This window comes from Bidens hawaiensis, unplaced genomic scaffold (genome assembly GCF_021521415.1).
Source record: "Bidens hawaiensis isolate Kalapana, Puna unplaced genomic scaffold, B.hawaiensis_p1.1 tig00021996_1, whole genome shotgun sequence".
Taxonomy (NCBI): Eukaryota; Viridiplantae; Streptophyta; class Magnoliopsida; order Asterales; family Asteraceae; genus Bidens; species Bidens hawaiensis.
The window spans coordinates 266,429-287,550 of record NW_027493405.1 but is presented as its reverse complement, the minus strand read 5'-3'; the positions used below and the strand labels follow the sequence as shown (position 1 = coordinate 287,550).

Genomic DNA, 21,122 nt, shown 5'->3' with positions numbered 1-21,122 from the left:
TAAAAGGCGTGACGCTCTTCACCTTTTGCTCACACAACATGACCACTATGGGGTGATTATCTAAGGATGGAAAAATGACATAAACGTGAAACAAATATCTAATCTAACTGTTCTAATAAAAGAAAATAATGAGGATGATGTGGCAATTCCACATTTATTCTTGGTCTAATCTCTCTTTTCATTCATCTTACCTATCCATAGGTTATGGAGCAAAAACATATTGGCAAATGAGTTATAATTTCCTTTCTAATTCTCTAATCTTTCATCTCATTCATCTTAACTATCAATTGGTCATGGGTCAAAATAATTTTGTCAAATGGGTTATAATTTAATTTCTAATTCTCTAATTTCTCATCTTATTTATCCTACCTATCCATGGGTCATGAGACAAAACAATTTTGAGAAATGGGTTATAATTTCTCTTCTAATTCTTTAATCTATCATCTCATTATCATAGTTATCCACGGGTAATTGGTCAAAACAATTTTTGCAAATGTTGTATATAAAAAAAATCGAATTTGTAAATTTGAGATTCTGGACTTCTTATTGTTTGTACTATATATTTTATCTTCTTTTTATCTATAATTTTGTTCATTCTTTCAGATAATGGATCTTTTTAGGGAAAATTTTCAAAATGATCCAAAACAAGAGAGAGAGAGAGAGAGAGAGAGAGAGAAAAGATCATAATTATGTCATGATTCCCAAAACAACCCAATAAAAATGTACTGAGGCGACGAGTTGGGAAATAAACGACGGGATTTTAAAACCAATCAAAAGGTGACATGTGTAAAGGATTTGACACACCAGGCGGGATTTTTAAAAATCTCGTCTGTTCCGACCATATTTTTTAGTTAAATCACTTTTTAAAAAACAGTCTATCCAGACGGTTTTTTTTATGTTTATTGTCTAGTCCGCTCAAATTATTATTAATTCTAAATTCATCTTCATCTTAAAAATTTGAACGGACTAGACAACAAACATTAAAAACCGTCTGGATAGACTGTTTTTTAAAAAGTGATTTAACTAAAAAATATGGTCGGAACAGACGAGATTTTTAAAAACCCCGTCTAATGGGTCAGATCCTTTACACATGTCACCTTTTGATTGGTTTTAAAATCTTGTCGTTTATTTTACCAAAGCGTCTCCTCACTACATATTTGATGGGTTAGTTTGGGAACTTTGACCAATTTATGATCTTTTTTTTTTTCTCTCTCTTGTTTTGGATCATTTTAAAAAAAAAATATTTTTTTATCTTTATTATTTTACAAATCTCGTTTAATACAAGTGTGTAAAAGCTACTTAAAATATATATGCATGTCCGGTTGGGTTGATGGGTTAACATATGTAAAATAAAATATTAAGTTAAAACAATTCTCAACTACTAGATATTAAGTTAACAATTGATGTGTACACGTAATAACCAGTAACCTACAACTCACACTTAAAACATGAACCTTATATCTCTCCCTCTATACAGATAACAAAATGTTGCCACCCGAACATGACCAAAAATCGTTTCCACTTATATCGGAATGCAACTTATCCTCCATCAGCCACCACTCAATCGCCGCGGACCTCGACGGGACCTTACTCAAAGCCAAATTCTCTTTTCCATACTACATACTTGTCGCAATCGAGGCGGGCAGCCTCCTACGTGGCCTTATTGTGTTACTATCCATTCCCATCATTTCTGTAGTATACATTTTCGTGTCTGATGAAGTTGCTGCGAAGATGCTGATATTCGTCTCGTTTAAGGGGATCAAAGTACGTGATATAGAGGCTGCTTCGCGATTCGTCCTGCTGCGGTTTTATGCGGTGGATGTGAGGAGAGATAGTTTTGAAGTGTTTGAGGAAGGTGATTGTGACGGCGAACCCAATTGTGATGGTGGATACGTTTTCGAAGGAGGTTTTGGGAGCGGAGAAGGTGTGTTAACCAAGTTTATTACTTTTTATATTCATTACTAGCTTAGAACTCGTGTACTATACGTAGTTGAAAATATCAATGCATAAAACTTTGTAATGTTTACGTACATATTGTAGGTTTAAACATGTATCGCATAATGTTACATAATTTAATTTCAAAGTTCTCTTAAAATGAAGAATAATCTAAAATAAATTTATTTTATTAATATATTTAGTATTTTATTAAAAATAAATCATTATTAGAATGAGAGATTTATTTAATAACAGAGAGACATGAAAAAAGATGAGGAGATAGATTAGATTTTTTAAAAACGATGAATTATTGTTATCAGAGAAATTTGAACCCAAGACCTCTCCATGGATATTTTATATTAGATGATAATAATATAGATTATGTTTACTATTGCTTGATTTGTTAACTATTTTAAAAGTTCTTAGTTAAGTACTTACTCAAAAAGGGTATTTTTCTAATATTATCAAGGTGTGATTGAAAGTGTCGTTTTCAAATTGAGGGTGTGAGTACAAAAATTAAGATATAAAAGTAAATTTAGTTGGTGTGTAAATTTTATTAGGCACATAAAAATATTATTCATAAATATTGTTTTGTTATTGGTGTCTATTCTTCTGAAGGTGCTTGGAACGGAGATCGAGGTGGATCCGAGGACGGAGAGAGCTACCGGATTTGTGACAGGGCCTGGCATTTTGGTTGGTAAGTGGAAAAGGCTCGCGGTTATGGAGGAGTTTGGGGAAGATTTGCCGGATATTGGAATCGGTGACCGGGAATCTGATCACGATTTCATATCCATTTGCAAGGTTAGTCTATCTAGTTTTGAGTTGATGTAAAATATGCAAAGTAAATTATAGTTTTGGTCCATATGATATGTCATTTTAACTAGTTCAGTCATCAACATTCAAAATGGGTACCTTATTTGTTCATTTATTTATGGTTTTATTATATTTCTAATAGATCGTAAAAAAAATAATTCTTGTAAATAAAGGGTGGAGTTAGAGTAAGAAGGGATGTTTTTTTATGAAGAGATTAGGGTGTTAAAGCAGAGATTAAATCTAGTTAAAAAAACATGATGTGTTTTATTTTACGAAGAAAAAAAAACACAGTGTGTTTTATCTTTAGGTCTTACTACATTTTTCAAAAAACACCAATTTCTTATTTTTTAACTTCTCTGTAAATAAAATATATGAAGTCAAAAACTATATAAAAGTTGCATTTCACTAAACCTTTATTTTTTTAAATTATTATTTAAATAATACAGTCTTTAATCACATCAATACTATATAAAATAATTCATGATTCTCTTGTTAAAATTAATTGTATATTGAACGCCTCAGAAAATAAAATAAGCTGATCAATCTAACTCGACTGGCAAAGACGAGGCGAAAGGCAAAGGCGTTCCATGCGCTGTGTTTAACAACCATGTGATGTATTTGGAAGACAAGAAATGCGATGGTGTTTGAGAATAAACCGGCTAACCTTAGAAATTTAATTGGTGAAATAAAAATGTTGAGCTTTTTATGGGTGCGTAACAGATCCAAGTGGTCGACTTTATCATGGGAAATGTGGTGCGGGTTTCATTTTTTATAAGGGCTTATGGGCTCTGTTGTTCTTGTTTGTACGGGTGGTTTTGTTTTTGGTGTTTTTGCTCATCTAGCTTCTTGCTAGAGGTGACTTGTGTTTGGTTTTAATATATTGTTTTGTTAGTCGTTCAAAAAAAATCTAACTCGACTGGATTGCTCACTTGATTGTGATTTATGTATGCTTACAAGTTGCCATATTTGTGCTTTTGTAGGAGGGTTACATGGTACCAAAAGACCATTTTGCAACCTTGGTATCACCACAATGTTTGAAAACACAATCACATTGCCAAGACGGCTACTTAGAGCGACCATCGAGCGCCATCATCCGCTATATTTGGCTCCCATTCGGAAACCTTATATACCCTTTTCGCGCTTACTTCAATATCTCATTAATCGAGGGGATTTGTATACTCGCCTATCGTAAAATGTGGTAATCCCTGCTAAGACGAGATGAATATTAATGAAACTTATCTTAGGATCTACAAAATAACCATCAAAGCTTCATCCAAAGACTCCTAACCCGCAATACAAGCTCTTGTCTACATCTCAAATTGGAGCCACATTCAACCTATTTGAGCTTATAAATCATACAATAACGATATATTGTTTAGGGGTGTGCATGGGTCTGTTTAGATCGGTTTTTTGCTCAAAGTGAACCGAAAAGGCGGAAAACTCGGTTTTCAAGTTGTTCAAATCGTTCGGTTTCTGCTTTCTCAATTTTCGATTTGGGTTCGGTTATTATAGTTCAGTTTTTTAGTTCCATGTACACCGTAAGATGCTTATGCATCCATAATACTCACTGAATTAAACTATGATATAATTATGTAAAAATCGAAACCATGTTTACGCAAAATTGCAAAGTCCTAAGGGAAAATATGCTCGCATAATCATCATACATACACTTGGTTTCTACTCGATTTCGTTCACATGGAGGTATGAGTGAAATGAAAAACTTATCTTCCTTGTGTGTGACATCGAGTAGAAATGAAGTGTAAATCGAGTGCAAATCTGTAGTGGCTATGTGAATGGGATTAGACGTGCACAAATCGGGTTCAACTGGAAAACCCGAACCGGTTCGGAACCGGTTTTTTCACACCGGGTTGTAAAATGGCACCGGTTCCAATCAAGAACCGGTTCGGTTCCCGACCCGAACCGATGCCCAGATATGCTAAATTTTAGGAACCGGGTAGGATATGAACCGGAACCAGTTTTTACGTAAAAACCGGTTCCACCGGTTTTTTTTTAAATTTAAATATTATAGCCGTTAGGAACCGGTTCCAACGGCTATATAGCCGTTTTTGACCGTTGGAACCGGGTTTTTAACTATAAATAGGTTTTTTTTTACTCTAAATAGCAAGGTTTGTTTGTGTACTTGTTAAACCACTTCCAAAACTATAAAACACACTCCAAACCACAATTAACCTTAAACCGACAACAAATGGCAACTAATGATGACGTTGTGATGGTGATCGAAACAACAGGATGCCCCGATGTTTGGGTTCATTATGATTTGTGTCTCATGACCGACTCACATGAGTTGGCACGTTGCAAATATTGCTCGAAGTTTCTTAAAGCAGAGTCCAACTCGACATTACGAAAACATACGAATAAGTATTGTCGAGAGAAAAGAAGTTTGGATGCTAAAAAAACGGAAGTGGGAGAGTCGTCCGGCTCTACAACCCAAAAATAAGTATTCCCGGATTAAAACGACGGACTTTGTTTTTTATGTTTTAGTTGTTATGTTTAGTATCGTTTATGTTTTAATAATGTTTGTAATAGTTATTTTTTGAATAAATAAAATGTTCATCGTTATTAAAAAAGTAACAAAAATTAATCATGAGTAACAAAAGTAATTATAATAAAACAAATCAAAACTAAATATTAGTTGAACAAGTTACAAATAATTTTACCAAAACAAATAATTACAACTCTTCTTCGTCATCATTCTCGTCTTCACCCTCGTCTTCGTTATCGGAAGAAACCCCGTCCTCCGCCTCCTCATCATGAATATGACGCTCTATTGGTATTTCGTCTTCTAAGTTCGCCTTGTGTTGTACACGATCCACCGCATCCAAATGGTCCTTTAGGCAAATGCAAACCTCTAGAGACTCGGGAGTTAGTTTTGTTCTTCGCATAGATAACACCCTCCCACTAAGAGAAAAAACCGATTCGGAAGTAACCGTTGAGGCTTGTACGGCAAGCAAATCACGAGCCATGGCGGATAGAATGGGAAATTCGTTTTGTTTACCTTTCCACCAAGCCAACAAATCAATATTGCGAATTTCGTCGACCGTTGCGCCCTCAACATAGTTTGCTCCACTATATCGACCAAGTTCGCTACTTGGTGTGTTTCCTCTTTGCCTCTTAGATGCCGATTCACGAATCCCATTCATCAAGTTTATAAGTGGGTCATTGCACGGCCTACTAGTTGTTTTTTTCACAAAAGACGATCTCGTGTTTGGACCATACATTTGAAAATAATGGTCATAAAGGTCTTGAAGGTTTTTGTTGAACTTGTCATTCGCTTCCGTCGACAACTTCGGGTCAATCTCGTGCATACCTAAGTTGTCGAATATTTCCTCAATCGTTGTTTCAACCCCATTAACATTCCAATAGGGGTTTAATGCGGCGGCACAAGTAAAGACCGGCGGTATGTTTTCAAAATATTTATGAACTTTTCTTTCATCACCGCAACAATATTTTCGAAGAGTTTGTTCTTCTCCGCAAAGCTTTTAAAAACACAAGACATATAGTACAATTCTTGCAAAACCCAACAACTAGTAGGGTAATAGACTCCCGATAATTTTGTTGTTGACTTTTTGAACACGTCAAGATACTCCAACAAATAACCGACTTGGACCCAAACACTTTCCGGAAACATATCGGCCTCGCGTTCTTCAACAAGATTGTTATGAAAAGCTTGTAAAGTTTGGCGTTGGGCAAAAACACACTTTAACATATGACAAGTTGAGTTCCAACGGGTTGGAACGTCCCAATTCGGCCCCAAATACTTTCTTTCAACCGACTTGCAATAGTTCTTATATTCAAGATGTCTTCTTTTACCAATTTTGAAGACATCTTGTAACATAAGTCTAAAGTATTTTAAATCATCACAAATGTTTTCATTGTCAAGACCTATTTGAACAACCAAGTTGATGATATGTGCAACACATCGAACATGAAAAAAATCCCCGAAACAAGGTGGTGAATATTTAATGATAAATTTTTCAGCCGCCTTAGTATTGTTTGAAGCGTTGTCAAACGAAATCGAAAATATTTTATTTCTCAAGTTGTAAATCGTTATAACTTCATCAAGTAATTCAAACAATTTTTCGGCGGTATGTGGGAACGGGAAGTTTTCAAAAGCGATGGTGCATTTCATCAATTGCCATGTCACCGGATCAACCCAATGAGCGGTGACACATATGTATGATTCGGGCAACCCGTGTGGTGCCGACCAAACATCGGTAGTTAAACTAACCATGGCTTCTAAAGAATGAAAAGACTCGATTAACTCTTTTTTAACACACTCCCACAACCTGATACAATGACGTCTTAAGGTAGTACGACTTACATGTGTGTATCTCGGTTGTAGAGTTTCGCGAATCAACGACGTCAACTCCGGGTCATCAAAGTGGTTAAACGGCAAATCGCGTTGAATAACGAACTTTGCCATTCTATCTTGAACTTGAGTCGTGTTGTAACGAAATAGTGTACCATCTTTACCCAAGTCAATTTGATCGGTCGCGCAAATCTCTTTCAACGCCTTGCAATATGGCTTCTCGATGTGCTTTCTCAAAGTAGAGTTGGAATCGTGCTTTAATATTGAACCACGTAGTTTGCAACGAGCCTTTTGATAACCTTCGTCATCCACAATCAAATCCCAATTCTTCCATATGTCTTGGTTGCGGTTATGGTTGACTACCGTAACAACCCTTGGGTCCTCCGTAACAGGAACGGGGGCAACAAAAACACTCTTCTTAGCCTTCTTGTTAGTTTTTTTGATGGGTGCCATAATAATATTTAGTTGGATGGTCGGGTAACGGAACGGGTTTGCTAGAGTAGTATTTTAGTTTGTTTTTGAGTTTGGTGGTGAAACAAGTGGTGGAAAACAAGTTATATATAGGTTTGGGCATCAAAAACCGGTTCCAACGGCTATATTACCGTTGGAACCGGTTCCAACGGATCTATTGTCTCTCAAAAACCGGTTCCAACGGCTATATTACTGTTGGAACCGGTTCCAACGGCTAATTGGTGTCTAAAAAACCGGTTCCAACGGCTATATTACCGTTGGAACCGGTTCCAACGGCTATTTTGACTTTTGTTTGACTCTTCAAAAAAAACCCGCCGGAACCGGTTTTTCTGGGTACGAACCGAACCGGTTACAATTAAGAACCGGGTTGGAACTGATACTAACATACAAATATGAGAACCGGGTACGATTTTCGGGTACAAAAATACCCAAACCGGGTATTGTACCAACCGGGTTGGAACTGGAACCGGTTCCGGTTCGTTTCCACCAGTTAGGTTCCGGAACCGGTTTTTTTGTGCACCTCTAAATGGGATTGTCCTTGGCAACTAAACAAAACTTACGAGTTCACACGTTTTCTTATTTGGGTTTCTTCCTAAGGGCGGAATGGAGATGATCGGGCAGCTCAGTGGCTCATTAGTGATCCCAAAGGCCGTTCAAAATAACCAACTTATACTACTTTCTTAATACCAAACGAATTGCGTACGTGAAACTCTCACCCTGCATCTCGGTCTCTAGGACTTGAAAACTAGGCATATCCTAATGTTACTTGCACAACATAAAAACTAGACATTCTGCAACCTCAAATTGCTTAACCCAAATTCAAAATACTTCAAAACAAAAAAATAAAGACAAATCTAAAATGGTAGGGAATAACATGAAACGGAATATAAAAAAAAAACACGAACACGATGAAAAGCTAATCAACAGTGGTCACCTGTTGCCATTCTCCATCAACTGCTTCTTTCCACAAAGTCACATTATTATCACCAGCAGCAACCGCCAAAAGATTCCCAGTTAATGACCAAGATACCCTCCAAACCGGAACCTTGAAATCACACAACACCTTACCATTCCAGTTATCGCCTTCTTTCCCGACAGTCCATATCACAACAGTCCCATCCTCAGAAGCACTTGCAATTGTTGACTTCGGAAGTCCCAGATTCGGGGCCCACGCAACCGCACGAACCCAATCCGTATGCATTTGTAAAGCAGGAAAACAGTCCATTTTCCATATCCCGTTAGACAGTTTCCATACTTTAACTGTGTTATCACACCCACCAGAAGCCAGCTTTTGTACGGGCTCAAATGCACCGGATCCAACCAGGGCTCCAGGAGCCATCGATGGGGCCCATGTAACCGACGTGACACCAATCGGGTGAGCCTGGTCGATCTGTGTGGTGTCCCACCCACCATCTGACCTGTAGGTGTGAACCGAGATGTTTCCATCAGACGAACAACAAGCCAAACACAAACCAAGCTCGTGTGGGGCCCACGCAATAGAGTTGACTGAAGACTTGTGGCTGGTAAAGGTATGGAACTGGGTCCACTCATTTGGGTTACCTTCCTTCCAAACTATGACGGTTGCATCATATGAACAAGAGGCTAAAAAGGACCCAAATTTCGGGTGGGCCCATGCGACCTGCCAGACTGGACCGTTGTGGCCGGTCAAAGTGGCTAAGTGCTGGGAAGTGGTGGTATTGCTTACACCGATGATTTTGATGGTGGAATCTGAGGATGCAGATGCGACTCGTTTTCCATAATAATCCATGCTTACATCATGGACTGTGCCGGTATGACCTGTTTCAATCTTCTGTGCAGGCATGTTTCTTTATCTTAAAAAGTAACTGAAATCCTGCAAAACCAAAAAATTCGACAAAGTGGGAATGAAAAGGTTAAAAAGGATATGTAAATGACGATCAGAATACAAAAGGGTCACTTTCAATACAGTTATCGTCATATTTAAAATTCACAAGTTGGTTTAATTTTAGTCAGCTTTCATCATATCGAAACACAACATATTAACAAGAGATAATGCACAAACAACTAGCATCTACTTGTTCATACCAAATTAGGTGATAGAATTAATGTTGTATCCCCTGAATTGGGCTTAAAGTTTGAGCTTGAGCCTAGTTAAATTAGGACCGTTCAGTGTGATCCAACCTGGCCCACTTAATGTAAAAATATCCAAAATATAAACCATAATATACTAGATGGAGTTCGTATATTAATAACTGCACACTAATTTCATTAGATATAGGGTTTTCGTGGATAGTTGTAATGTGCAACGATAAATTTGTACGTTCAGTGACTTCAGTGGGGAGACGCAAAAAGCCGTATAGTGCAGGAGCGCTCACATTATTTGGCTTACTCTTGCACTTGAATTTGAAAATCCTGCCTTTGGACCCTTGGCCCGCTTAGAACTGGATTCGAATCACTGACACAAGGATTTTCAGTCCTTTGCTCTAACCAGCTGAGCTACCTGAACCACTTTCCTAAAAGATGTTTTCTTCATCGAATATCGCCCTACCTTATCACTTGACTAGTAAAAAGCCCTTGTACTAAAGAGAATATTATATATAGGCCTTTTTCGCTTCTTCGTCAAGCTTTCGAACAGCTCTTTCAGCTGCCGCCTAATCCCCCTCAAGAACCGAGAGCCGCCCAGCCCCTGGACAGCCGGAGGGAGCTTGCTTATAGAAAGAAGGAAGATAGGCCGATCAAAGAATGGTTACAATAATAAAATATCCCATCTTGAAATTTTCTAGTTTTTAGCATGATCTTCTATCCTTATTGGGCAATGGGCATACAGTTGTAAAAGATTTTTAATATATATGAGTAAATGCCTAGAATGCTATGACTGAAAGTTGGTTCATTTGTTATAGCTTATTGATTTATTAAAGTCAACCTAAACACCATGTCAGAAAATTCACTCCACAGTTAACGATTTGCTGTACACGGAGCAGGTGTAGTAATTGGAATTAAGAAAAGTGTTCATCGTTATACTACACTCTAGCAGCACCCTTAACCACATTGATAAGATGATTAAGCTAAGGCTTCGGTTATATGGATTAGTGGTAACCAGCCTCATAGTGTTTACCAGGCACCTACTAACAGCAATCTAATGTAATAATAAAATAAATAAATATACAAAGTATCCACAACCAGTGTCTCTGCATATAAGTAATTCAGAAGTACCAATAATTCATTAACAAGTTTAGTTGCTCCCAAGCTACTCGAGAACGGATCGATTAAAATCTTGAAACGAGCCGAGCTTTTTCGAGCTCGGACCTTAACCACCCTTAAACGGGAATGCTTGGCTTGGGCTAATTTCCCAGTGTACTACGCAAGCCTGAGCCTTGTATGGAAAGCTCGCTTAGGCTCGTGCTTGTGTATTTTCAAATTTGACCACTTTTGGACTTATATGTATTGATTTCAAACTGCACAGCTGAGCTCAAGCCGAGCATTGGCTCGTTTAAGGCACTACATGAGCTCAAGCCGAGCTTTAGGCTCGGCTAAGGTTTTTCTCAAAATATATAAAAATAATTAAAAATGTATATAGATTAATTAATAAATAATAGATTAGCCTAGCTTTAGAAAAAGAGCCCGGGCTCGAGCTCGAGTTGTTTACAAGTCAATATCTCAATCCTGATTATATTTTTCTAATCAATACACTATTGAATTGTGAACAATTACTCAATCCTGAATAAATTAAAGCGGATCAAATTAGGGCATTTTGTGAAATTAAAGACATAATAAACAGATCACAATTGTTCGTATACCAAATAATTATAAGTGTTCCGATTGCAGTCACAATTGAAACCATTTATAGATGATGATTACGACCTAATTGATCATCAGTTATTAATTAATTCAAATAAACAACTGATCCGAAGCTAAACAAAAGAAGACGTAGATGTGCATATTGAATATAGATGATACACGTACCTTTCAGATCTCGCCTAATTAAGCCACCGGAGGAACAACGAACGACGGTTGAGAGTAATAATAAAAAACTGTGTCTACAAATCGGTTAACGGGTTCAAACTGGTTTGCGTTATAAACCCGTTTAGGAGAAAAAACACCCGAACTTATTTAAATTGATTTGGTCCGGGTTATAAACTGGTCTGGGAAGAAAAAGAGAACGTTTCTTCTTCTGTTCTTTTTATCTACTGTTTTTTATTAAATCGAGCCAGGTCTTAAGGCGGTTCGCGTCTTCAAAGCGCGAATTGGTAAACAAATTGTCAGGTGGTTCGAGTCTTCAAAGCGTGAATTGGTATGCAAACCAGTTTTTTTTTTAATGTTGTAAAATTTAAATTAACAAAATTTATAACTGTCACGTTGAAATTCAATTTTTTAAAGACATACATTGACGACTATATGTGTTAACATATCTATGCTGTCTAATAAAATTGGGGTGCAAACGAGCCGAGCCGAGCCCGAGCTCGACCAGGCTCGTTTAACTTACACAGAGCTCGAGCTCGGCTCGTTTCGAGCTTTATATCAAAAGCTCGAGCTCGGCTCGTGAGTATATTTTCAAACTCGAGCTCGGCTCGGGCTCGGCTCGTTTACCATTTATTAGTTATTTTTTAAATAATATAATTATTTTTATATATTATTTTCTATTATAATTTTCTGTATAAAATAATATATATATATATATATATATTATTTAGTTATTTTTATTTATTTTTTATAACAATATATATTAATTAATAATTATTAAATATATATTTTTAAAAATTATATAAATGGCAAGCTCGTTTAGGCTCGCGAGCCGGCTCGAGCTCGATAGGTGAAGCTCGGGCTCGGGCTCGTTTATTAAACGAGCTTACTTTTAGGCTTGAGCTCGGGCTCGGTTAAGCTCGGCTGGTTCGAGCTTTTTAACGAGCCGATCCCGAGTAGCTCGCGAGCAGCTCGGCTCGTTTGCACCCTTAATAAAATGCTACAAGTTTTGCCACTTGTTACTTCTATATTAAACCTCACCTTTTTTAACAAATTTATAATAATAAAATAATAGTTACCATTCTTAAAATTTTTGCTTCAAATTTGTTAATTTAATAATTACTTCCTATTTTTTTCTAAACATTTTATATTTATAATTATCTTTTACTTTAAAATTGTTTTAAAAACTATTGTACGACTGTATTAATACTGTTTAACGGGTTTATTGTTTCTTGTATACTGATTATTTATTAAGTATTGTATTTTCAAGAACTACCCGTGTAGTACACGAGCCTCAAACAAGTTACATTATTTTTTATTCAACCCGTGCAGGACACATGTTTTTTAAAGACATAATTTTATTACTGAGTATATAGGTGATACGTACCCGACCGACTGTGACCTGTGTACAAGGGTAGCGGACCTGTTTACATAATTTTTTTTATCACATAACTTTTTGTTGGCAGTGTAATTTTTTTTTATTTAGTCAGTTTTCGTATTTCGCTACATTTGAAAAAATATAGCGTTACTCCTGATTGTTTAAAGTCCAACTAAATAAAAAAAATAAAACCAATAAAACCCCAATTAGAGTTTAAAGCCCAAACAAATCAAAGTCCAAACCAAATAAAACCATTGTTCGTAATTCCCTTATGCTTGGACACTTTGACCATGCCGTACATCAGCATTCAACAAAACAAAGTTTCATTCAGCCGCTGTCCACATCACGCTCCTTCTACCCCACCGACCCCCTGCTACCCTCCTCCGATCACCAACTTCCACGTTGCAGCCGAATAACCGACAGCCGGTGTTCCCTCAATCCCTCTTTCATGGTTCGACTTCTGTCTGTTCAGTTTAGGTGTTCTTATATTTTTATCTAAAACTATAATTGGTAATCTGCTTATATAAGTTATTAATTTGGATTTGTTTATGAGCAATTGAATATTTGAATGATTGATTATGGTTTATTGGATATTTGGACAATGTAAATTGAAATTAATTAGGGATTTAGGGTTTAAATTTTGTTTCTTCTAAAATTAGAGAACTTGTAAGATGAAAAAGTCTTATTAGCCATCTTTTTAAACGAAATTCCAACAAAATGATGATATCGGTCCAACAACAAGTTAAAAATAATTACTATACGAAATACGGTAAAAGAAATCGGTTATTGTATGAAATACGACAAAAAAAAAATTCGTTTAGATTGTATAAAATACTGCAAAATAAAATTTGAACGTTATCCCTGAGATTTCCGTCTAGATTATTAGTGTGAAGACAAAGTCAAAAATATCCATTAAGTTGTGCACGTTTATTTTGCATTTAGGAGTCAATCATCCCACATTTCCATTAGTCTCTTCATGCAGCACTAGTTCCCTTAGTTTAGGCCCAAGCATTAGTTTTCCGTTTAGATATTGTAATATGCATTTGTTGGAAGATATGAACGAAAAATATTAAAGATTTTCTCAAATTCTTTTCATGTTGCAATACACGAGATTCTAACCTAGTTCAATATATATTCTTATGATCTTTTATATACGAACTAAACAAAATAAGACCACCAAAATGAAACTATTTTCAATAACATTGTTGCTCAAAAGCTTCCATTGCCAATTATCCACAACCAATCAAGTGCGACACCCGCAAATATTCCTCCTACAAGAAATACCATCAAAATGTTTCCTAAAGCATTTGCCTATGGACCCTAAAAGAATCACACCAAAACACAATATCGAGTCAAGAAACTTTACTAAATATTTTCATGGAAAGATGAAAGTTTCTTGTAATTTGAACTCACCTTGTAACCTTTAGGAGCCGCAGTCATAACACATACAGTGAGATAACCACAAGTTAATCCAAGAAAAGATATAAGCATGATCATCCAACCCTGATCACCGTTTTTCGCCGTGAAATAGAAAGCGGGAACGAACAAGACACGAAATAATATAGCGATCATTAACCCTTTACGTGATTCAATCTTAGTAGATTTAATTAGAGGAATGTATCTTCCGTTGAGATCCCATGCGCTATACATTGCAACTAGAACGAGTGGGTACCTATTAAATATACCATCATTAGATATGACAACTAAAAGTAGAGGTGTAAACGAGCTCGACTTGCAAACTGTTTTTTAAAGCCCAGGCTCAACTCGCTTATTATTTATCAATCAACTTATATATGTTTTTAATTATTATATATTTTGAGAAAAACATTAAACGAGACAAAACTCAGCTTGAACTTGTGTGGTACTTTAAACGATCTAGAGCTCGGTTGTGCAGTGTAAAATTAATACATAGACGTCCAAAAGAGGTAAAATGTAAAGAATAAAAATACACAAGGCTCGAGCTTGGGCTCAATAACAACACATTTGACATCTAAAAACAACCCGAATTGAACAGTTTATAAACGGTTAGTTCTGTGAGAACTTACCACGAGCCCAACTGATGATTTCCTGTATTTTCATACAAGAATCCAGGGAAAATGGAGAGAGAAAGGACATATATCAAGAACAAATCCAACGCGTAATCGATGTTTTTGTACAACAGTTCTTTATTGCTCAATCGCGTAGTAAGCTTAGCAGCAATATCATCCTGCAAAAATACAAAAAACAAAACATTTTTTTAATATTTAAAAGGTATAACATGTCCAAGAAAAAATAAAAACAATTACTGTTCCATTATGCTCAGTTTGGATGCCAGCTGCAGCAAGATCAGATGCTACAGTTTTTGACCCTTCTCGTGCTGCTTTAGCGCGATAATGCTTCACAATCGGTAATTTAGCAAACACAATGGCGTAGAGCAAAATGCATAAAAATTCGAAGAATGTAGTTATCGCAAGGAATAACACTGCAAAAGTTATAATATAAAATAAACCAAGACTAAACATTGAAAATTTTAATTTATTAACCGAACAACGAACACTTACTAGCCCCTTTTCGTAAACCATGAGAAGATTTTTCAAACGCGGCTCTTGTAATAAGTCTTAATCCCGAGGTTAGAACGCCTGACGCTGCTAAACCAGCAAAAAAAGACTGCAAGTACAGAAACAATGGCATTTTTATTAATTTTCAAGAGTTAGATTCACATGTGAAATTATTGTGAATATGCATATTATGAATATTTTAGGGGTACAATCTCACTTGGATGAATTCTTGATGCATGAAGGCCAAATCTCCAACCATTCCGCCTTGAACATGAGCATCGGCCACACCAAAACCAGCCACGAAAACGCATATTACAATGTAGTTTCCGATCCCGCCTTTACCGGATGAGGCTAAATCTATCTGTGAACATGTTTAGAACAATATTTTGTTGGATTATGTATAGAAGTGATATTGTTAAAAATGTCAAAAGTTTGACTTATACCACAAGGAGGGCTAGAGTGCATAGAAAGAATAATGTGTATCCTGTAATGTTACGTTTTCTAGTATCGACTTTTGATTCGTTATACGCAAGTATCGTCATTGTTCCTAAAGAGAACGGTTGGTAGACGAGGGTTTGTACCCTTGATGGATGGTAATCCTACACATGAAAAAAAAAACAATGCATTTTAGTGATGAGCAGAAAAGCTGAATAGGTGAAACATAACCAGAATAACCGAATCCAACGAATAATTATATAACTGAAAATAACCATCATTAAAAATCAAAGCTTAAATTTCTTATTCTGTTATAAATAATATACTATACTATGTATGTTAAAAATCTTATTATTATAACTTTTCAGCCAATCAATAACTTATCATTAAAAATAAATAAACTTACAGGAAATATTGCATAATAGTAGTCTCCAATAGTTAACAAACTATTCAATGCTAACAAAGATCCAAAGCCAAGAGTCCAACACACTAAAACTGCAATCCACTTTCCCTACAAAAAAAAAATCAAGATATTATTAAAAAAAAATTAGATTTGATATTATATAAGTGCAGGGAAAATTCAAAGTAAGGAGATTTTAGCACAAATCTTAACCTTCACTGGAGTTTGATAAGAACTCACAATATCCATGGCTTCCATACTGCATAAACAAAAATAATAATAATAACAATAATAATAACATAAGTTTCTTGGAATCTTTTACATATATAAGATAAAAAAAAGATAAATTTTTAGCTCAAAATGAAACTTTTATGAACCCCTGAGGTTTAAGTTTGATTGCAGTTTTAGCCCTTCAGACTAACTGTAAACGAACCGAATGTTCATGAACCATTCATGACATGTTCAGCAAGAAGTTCGTTTATGTTCGTTTACTTAATAAACAAACGAATATGAACAACAATTTTCTTATTCATTTGGTTAAACGAACGAACACAAACACATGTTTTGTCGTTCATTTATGTTCATGAACGTCCATTTATGTTTGTTTGAATTTTAGTAAATACGTAAGTAGTTATATTTACATAAATAAACATACAAGGGGCTTGAAGAGATAGGGTACTGGACCAACCCGAGCAGGGCCGGCTCCAAGAATTGACAAAAAAAATTGGGCCGAAGGCGAATAATATTTTGGGCCTCAAGTAAATAGAGGATTTTGTTAGGTTTAAACAATTTAATTTTTAATTTGGCTTCCTTGGTTATGATCTATAATTTGGGTTGTATAAAAAACTAAAATAGGCTTAAACATGCCTCAAATCAGACTTGAACCCACAACCTTTTGGTTGGAAGGCATACCCATTTGCCACTAGACCAAGTTATTTGTTATGTAATTAATTTTAAACATTAAATATACACATCGTTTTTTATAAAAATAAATAAAAAATTTATTTTTTTCAAAATTTCGGGCCTAGCGGGTAGTCGGGCCTATGGCCGTCGACCACCCTGCCATAGGCCATGGCCGCCCCTGAACCCGAGGGCCCAAGTAAACCTCAAGATGGTATTGGATTGCACCAGCGGACCTAACCCTATCACCATGCAAGGCGCCCGCGGACACCAGCCGCGGGCGGAAGACTTGTCACCCCGCAGAGGAGACAAATAACACATAACGGATAGTCCTCAGGCCAATCATAGTCCAAGATTCCTTAAAAAGGCAACAACCGGTATCACAATGGTGTGAAGAGCCTATCAGCGTTTAAGTTTGTTTGTTTTTGTTCATTTGTGTTCGTGAACTGTTCGTTTAGGTTTTAAATGAACAAATATGCCCATTTTCTTAATGAACAAACGTGAACAAAAAAAATGTGTTCAATTATGCGTTCCTATTCGTGTTCGGTTAAAGTTAAAACTTAAATGAATGAACACCAACATGCCCATCAGCCCTTGTTCGTGTTCGTTCGGCTCATTTATAGGCATAATATCTCGAGTTGGCGGATCCAACATTTATTTAGCACCAGGGGCAAAAACCAAGTTAATTTGACATCTGAAAATTTATTTACATGCATGTGTTGATTTTTAATTCACAATTTCATTTTCTTTTTTTGTATGAACAAAAGACCCAATTTCAAGCTAACATTTGCTAAATGAATAACAAGACTTTTTTACTTAGCACTCAGTTGACTAACAAACTAAATTAAAATCAAATGCAGAACCAAATTAAATAAATTAGACCAGAAACTTACCTAGTGTTTTGCTCTCTTCACACACTTGACGATGAAGTACAAACAGAAGCAGCGGGTGTGTGTGATTTTAGGCTTTAAATATTCTGACAACAATTCAAGTGTATATTGCAAGTGGGTCCCACTTAATTAATTACAAGTGCACCTTTTTCCAATCAAAAGTAGCTCAGTTTCAGTGTGAAACTATGCAGTATGCAGTTTTTCCAAAACACTATGCAGTTTTCCAAAACACTCAGGCTGAGGGGTGTGGAGCGCTAGGAAGGGTGCAAGAGGCCAGACGCTCGCGCCCCACCACACCACCGAGGCGCGAGAGGGGCGCGAGAGCGGAAAACGAGGCAGGCGCCAGGGTGCTAGCGGCTGAGAATGGCGTGAAGTTTTCTTGGAAAGCGTGAATAGAGCCGTTGGGGGGGTGATTTATTAAAAAAAAAAACGTTTTTTTTTCCTATATATAATAACAAACCCATATCAAACCCATATCAAACCCGATTTTGTTTCTCTGTATTAAACATATATCAAACCCAAACCAATATCACATACCAATATCACATACCACACCCAAAACCCGAAATCACCCCATCTTCCAAACCTTTTTTTAAAAACATGGCTGGAAATTGGTACCCAAACCTAGATTCAGATTACAGTTACGACGATTTATGGTCGGCACCGGACCAACCGATGTTTTATTCGGGGTCGCAACAATCATCCGGCTTTCAACCATCCAACATACAACCGTCTCCTAACTTTGTAGTTCCGGAGACACAAGAACCAGAACCAGAAGGTGAAGCTGCGGGACAAAGAAGACGCGTCCACCGGAAAAAACAAGTTGCAACGGACGGGTCGGGTTCGGCTTCGACTGGAAGGGCGAAACGGAAAATCACTCCGTGGTCATCGGATGAGAAGGAAGCCCTGTGTCGGGCTTGGATAGCCATTTCTGAGGATCGGCGTTGCGGTAATTGTTTTAACGTTTTTAAAAATGATTTTAAAAAAAAGTTAAATAAAAAAGTTAAATGACTTACAAATTTATTTATGCATTTTGCAGCCGACTACCAAAAGAGCAAGGTCTTTTGGACAAAGGTTAGGGAGACGTTCTATTCGCTCGTTGGGAGTACAGAGCGGAACCCCGATATGATTTCGGGTCGGTGGACCGAAATCAGAAAATTTGTCGGCTTGTTTACTAATCTGTTCAACAGGAACGCCGGTCGTATGAGACCAAGTGGCAGTGACGATTTGGCGGTCTATAATTTCACTGTCGAAGAGTGGAAGCAGGAGTGCCTGCGGAGGTATGGGACGGTGAAGACGTGGGACGGTGTAAAGGTGTGGGAGAGGTTGAGAAGGTGTTCCAAGTGGGTTGAGCTGGTGGCGCCGGACCTTGATGCGGAAGTAGGGCCGAAACGGACTAAAACTAGTTCGTCTGGAGCGTACAGCACTTCCGCCGGGTCGGATTGCCGGGTTGGATTCGACCTAAACGTTGCGGGGGAGGAAACGTCTTCACCGCCGAGGAGGCGGCCATTGGGAAGGGACGCCAGGGGGAAAAAACCGGCTGAGGGGGAAGCCGTAAACATCAACGATCTTGTTGAATCCCTCAATAAATTCAACAAAACCATGGAGGTGGTCTCTATTGACAAAAAGGAAAAAAAAAAGAATGAGATATTTGGACTTCCTTGCAAGAGACTTCAGCCACCTAAATCCGGTCGACCAAATGCTGATGGAAAAACAAAAGGAACGTATCCGGAAGAGGTTGATCGAAGAAGACGAAGCCGAATAATAAGAATAATGTTTTTCTTTAGTACTTTAATTTTTTTTTATATATTAATGTGTTTTTTTAATTAATGTGTGTTTTTTTAAATAATTTCTTGTTTTTTTAATAATACGTTTTTTTAATACATTTATAAAAAAATAAAAAAATAAACCGCTCGCGCCCCCTCTCGCGCCCCTCCACACCATGGCCCGGGGCGCTATCACCACTACTAACACCCATCTTATCAAGTTTCTCTCTCTGCCACACGTCAGAATATTATTGGCTGGCGCCCCCACTCACGCCCCCTCTCGCGCCCCCCACACCCCTCAGCCTCACTTAATCATTCACGGAGTGGGCAATCCATGGCATATTGGTGGGATGTTTTGGAAAAATGTGTTTTTTTTATTCTTTTGTTGTTTTTTTTATTATTTTATTATTTTTTTGTCTTTTTGTTGTCTTAATTTTCTTTTATTTATTTTCTTTTGTTTGTTTTTGCTTTTGTATTAGCAATCTTTTAAAAAAACTAATTTTTAAATATTTTTCATTTTAAACCAAGTTTCGGGTAAAACCGAGTAAAAGTCGAACTTCTCGTTTTAACGAGCTAGTCACTGTTCAAATCACCAAAAATATTTCCCAACATTTTTAACTTATGTTTCATTTTATATTATTTAAAACTTCTAAGTTTGTGGTGTGTTGGAACCAAATTTAGTTTATTACCAAGATCGAGTGGATTTACATTCGCTTAAACTCGAGTTTGAGACTTTAATTAATAAAAAATTCTCAAACTTATTTAAGCTAATGATTTTATTGAAGTAATTCATATATTTATATAATTGTTTTGCGAGTTTGAATATACGAAGATATAAAAATGAATAAAAGAAAATTAAATACTCATAAATACAAGTTTTTATTAATAAGAAAGTTTCGAGTAAAAGTCGAACTTCTCGTTTGGAAAAATGTGTTTTTTTGTCTTTTTGTTGCCTTTCTTTTATTATTTATTTTTTTTTGTCTTTTTTGTATTTTTATTTCTTGAGTTTGTTTGTTTTGTTTTTGTGTTAGTGAGGTTAACCTCTGATGCACGGAAACGCCGGAAAGGTACGAGTCCCCGTCCCGGGGACGGCCTGGGGACGGGAACGCCGTCGAAACGTTTCCTGAAAGATTCCGGTAATTGGGGACGGGCCTGTAAACGTTTCTGGGATGTTTCCTAATAAAAAATAGGGTTTTATGTTTATATATAATACTTCTAAACAAGGGGTAGAGAAGAAGAAACATCGTTGGAAAAAAATCTTCCGGTGAGTAGTTGGAGTGAAAGCAATTTTGAGGGTGATAAGATTAAAAAATTAATATTTTATACAT

At 36.6% G+C, this 21,122-nt stretch overlaps 3 pseudogenes across 3 annotated transcripts; 1 reads left to right on the top strand and 2 right to left on the bottom strand.

The window, feature by feature from the left end:
• Positions 1–1,485: 1,485 nt before the first annotated feature.
• On the top strand, positions 1,486–2,766 carry LOC143564384 (glycerol-3-phosphate 2-O-acyltransferase 4 pseudogene; annotated as a pseudogene). The gene is made up of 2 exons (XR_013140858.1): positions 1,486–1,924; positions 2,554–2,766. The product of XR_013140858.1 is annotated as a glycerol-3-phosphate 2-O-acyltransferase 4 pseudogene (transcript).
• A 5,545-nt stretch (positions 2,767–8,311) lies between these two features.
• LOC143564366 (protein transport protein SEC13 homolog B pseudogene) lies at positions 8,312–11,558 on the bottom strand (annotated as a pseudogene). The gene is made up of 2 exons (XR_013140855.1): positions 11,492–11,558; positions 8,312–9,401 (listed from the first exon to the last, which is right to left on the bottom strand). The product of XR_013140855.1 is annotated as a protein transport protein SEC13 homolog B pseudogene (transcript).
• Positions 11,559–14,033: 2,475 nt separating this feature from the next.
• Positions 14,034–16,877, bottom strand: LOC143564365 (equilibrative nucleotide transporter 3-like; annotated as a pseudogene). The gene is made up of 9 exons (XR_013140854.1): positions 16,452–16,877; positions 16,245–16,349; positions 15,847–16,002; positions 15,621–15,764; positions 15,407–15,512; positions 15,152–15,327; positions 14,912–15,072; positions 14,280–14,538; positions 14,034–14,186 (listed from the first exon to the last, which is right to left on the bottom strand). The product of XR_013140854.1 is annotated as an equilibrative nucleotide transporter 3-like (transcript).
• Positions 16,878–21,122: the final 4,245 nt, after the last annotated feature.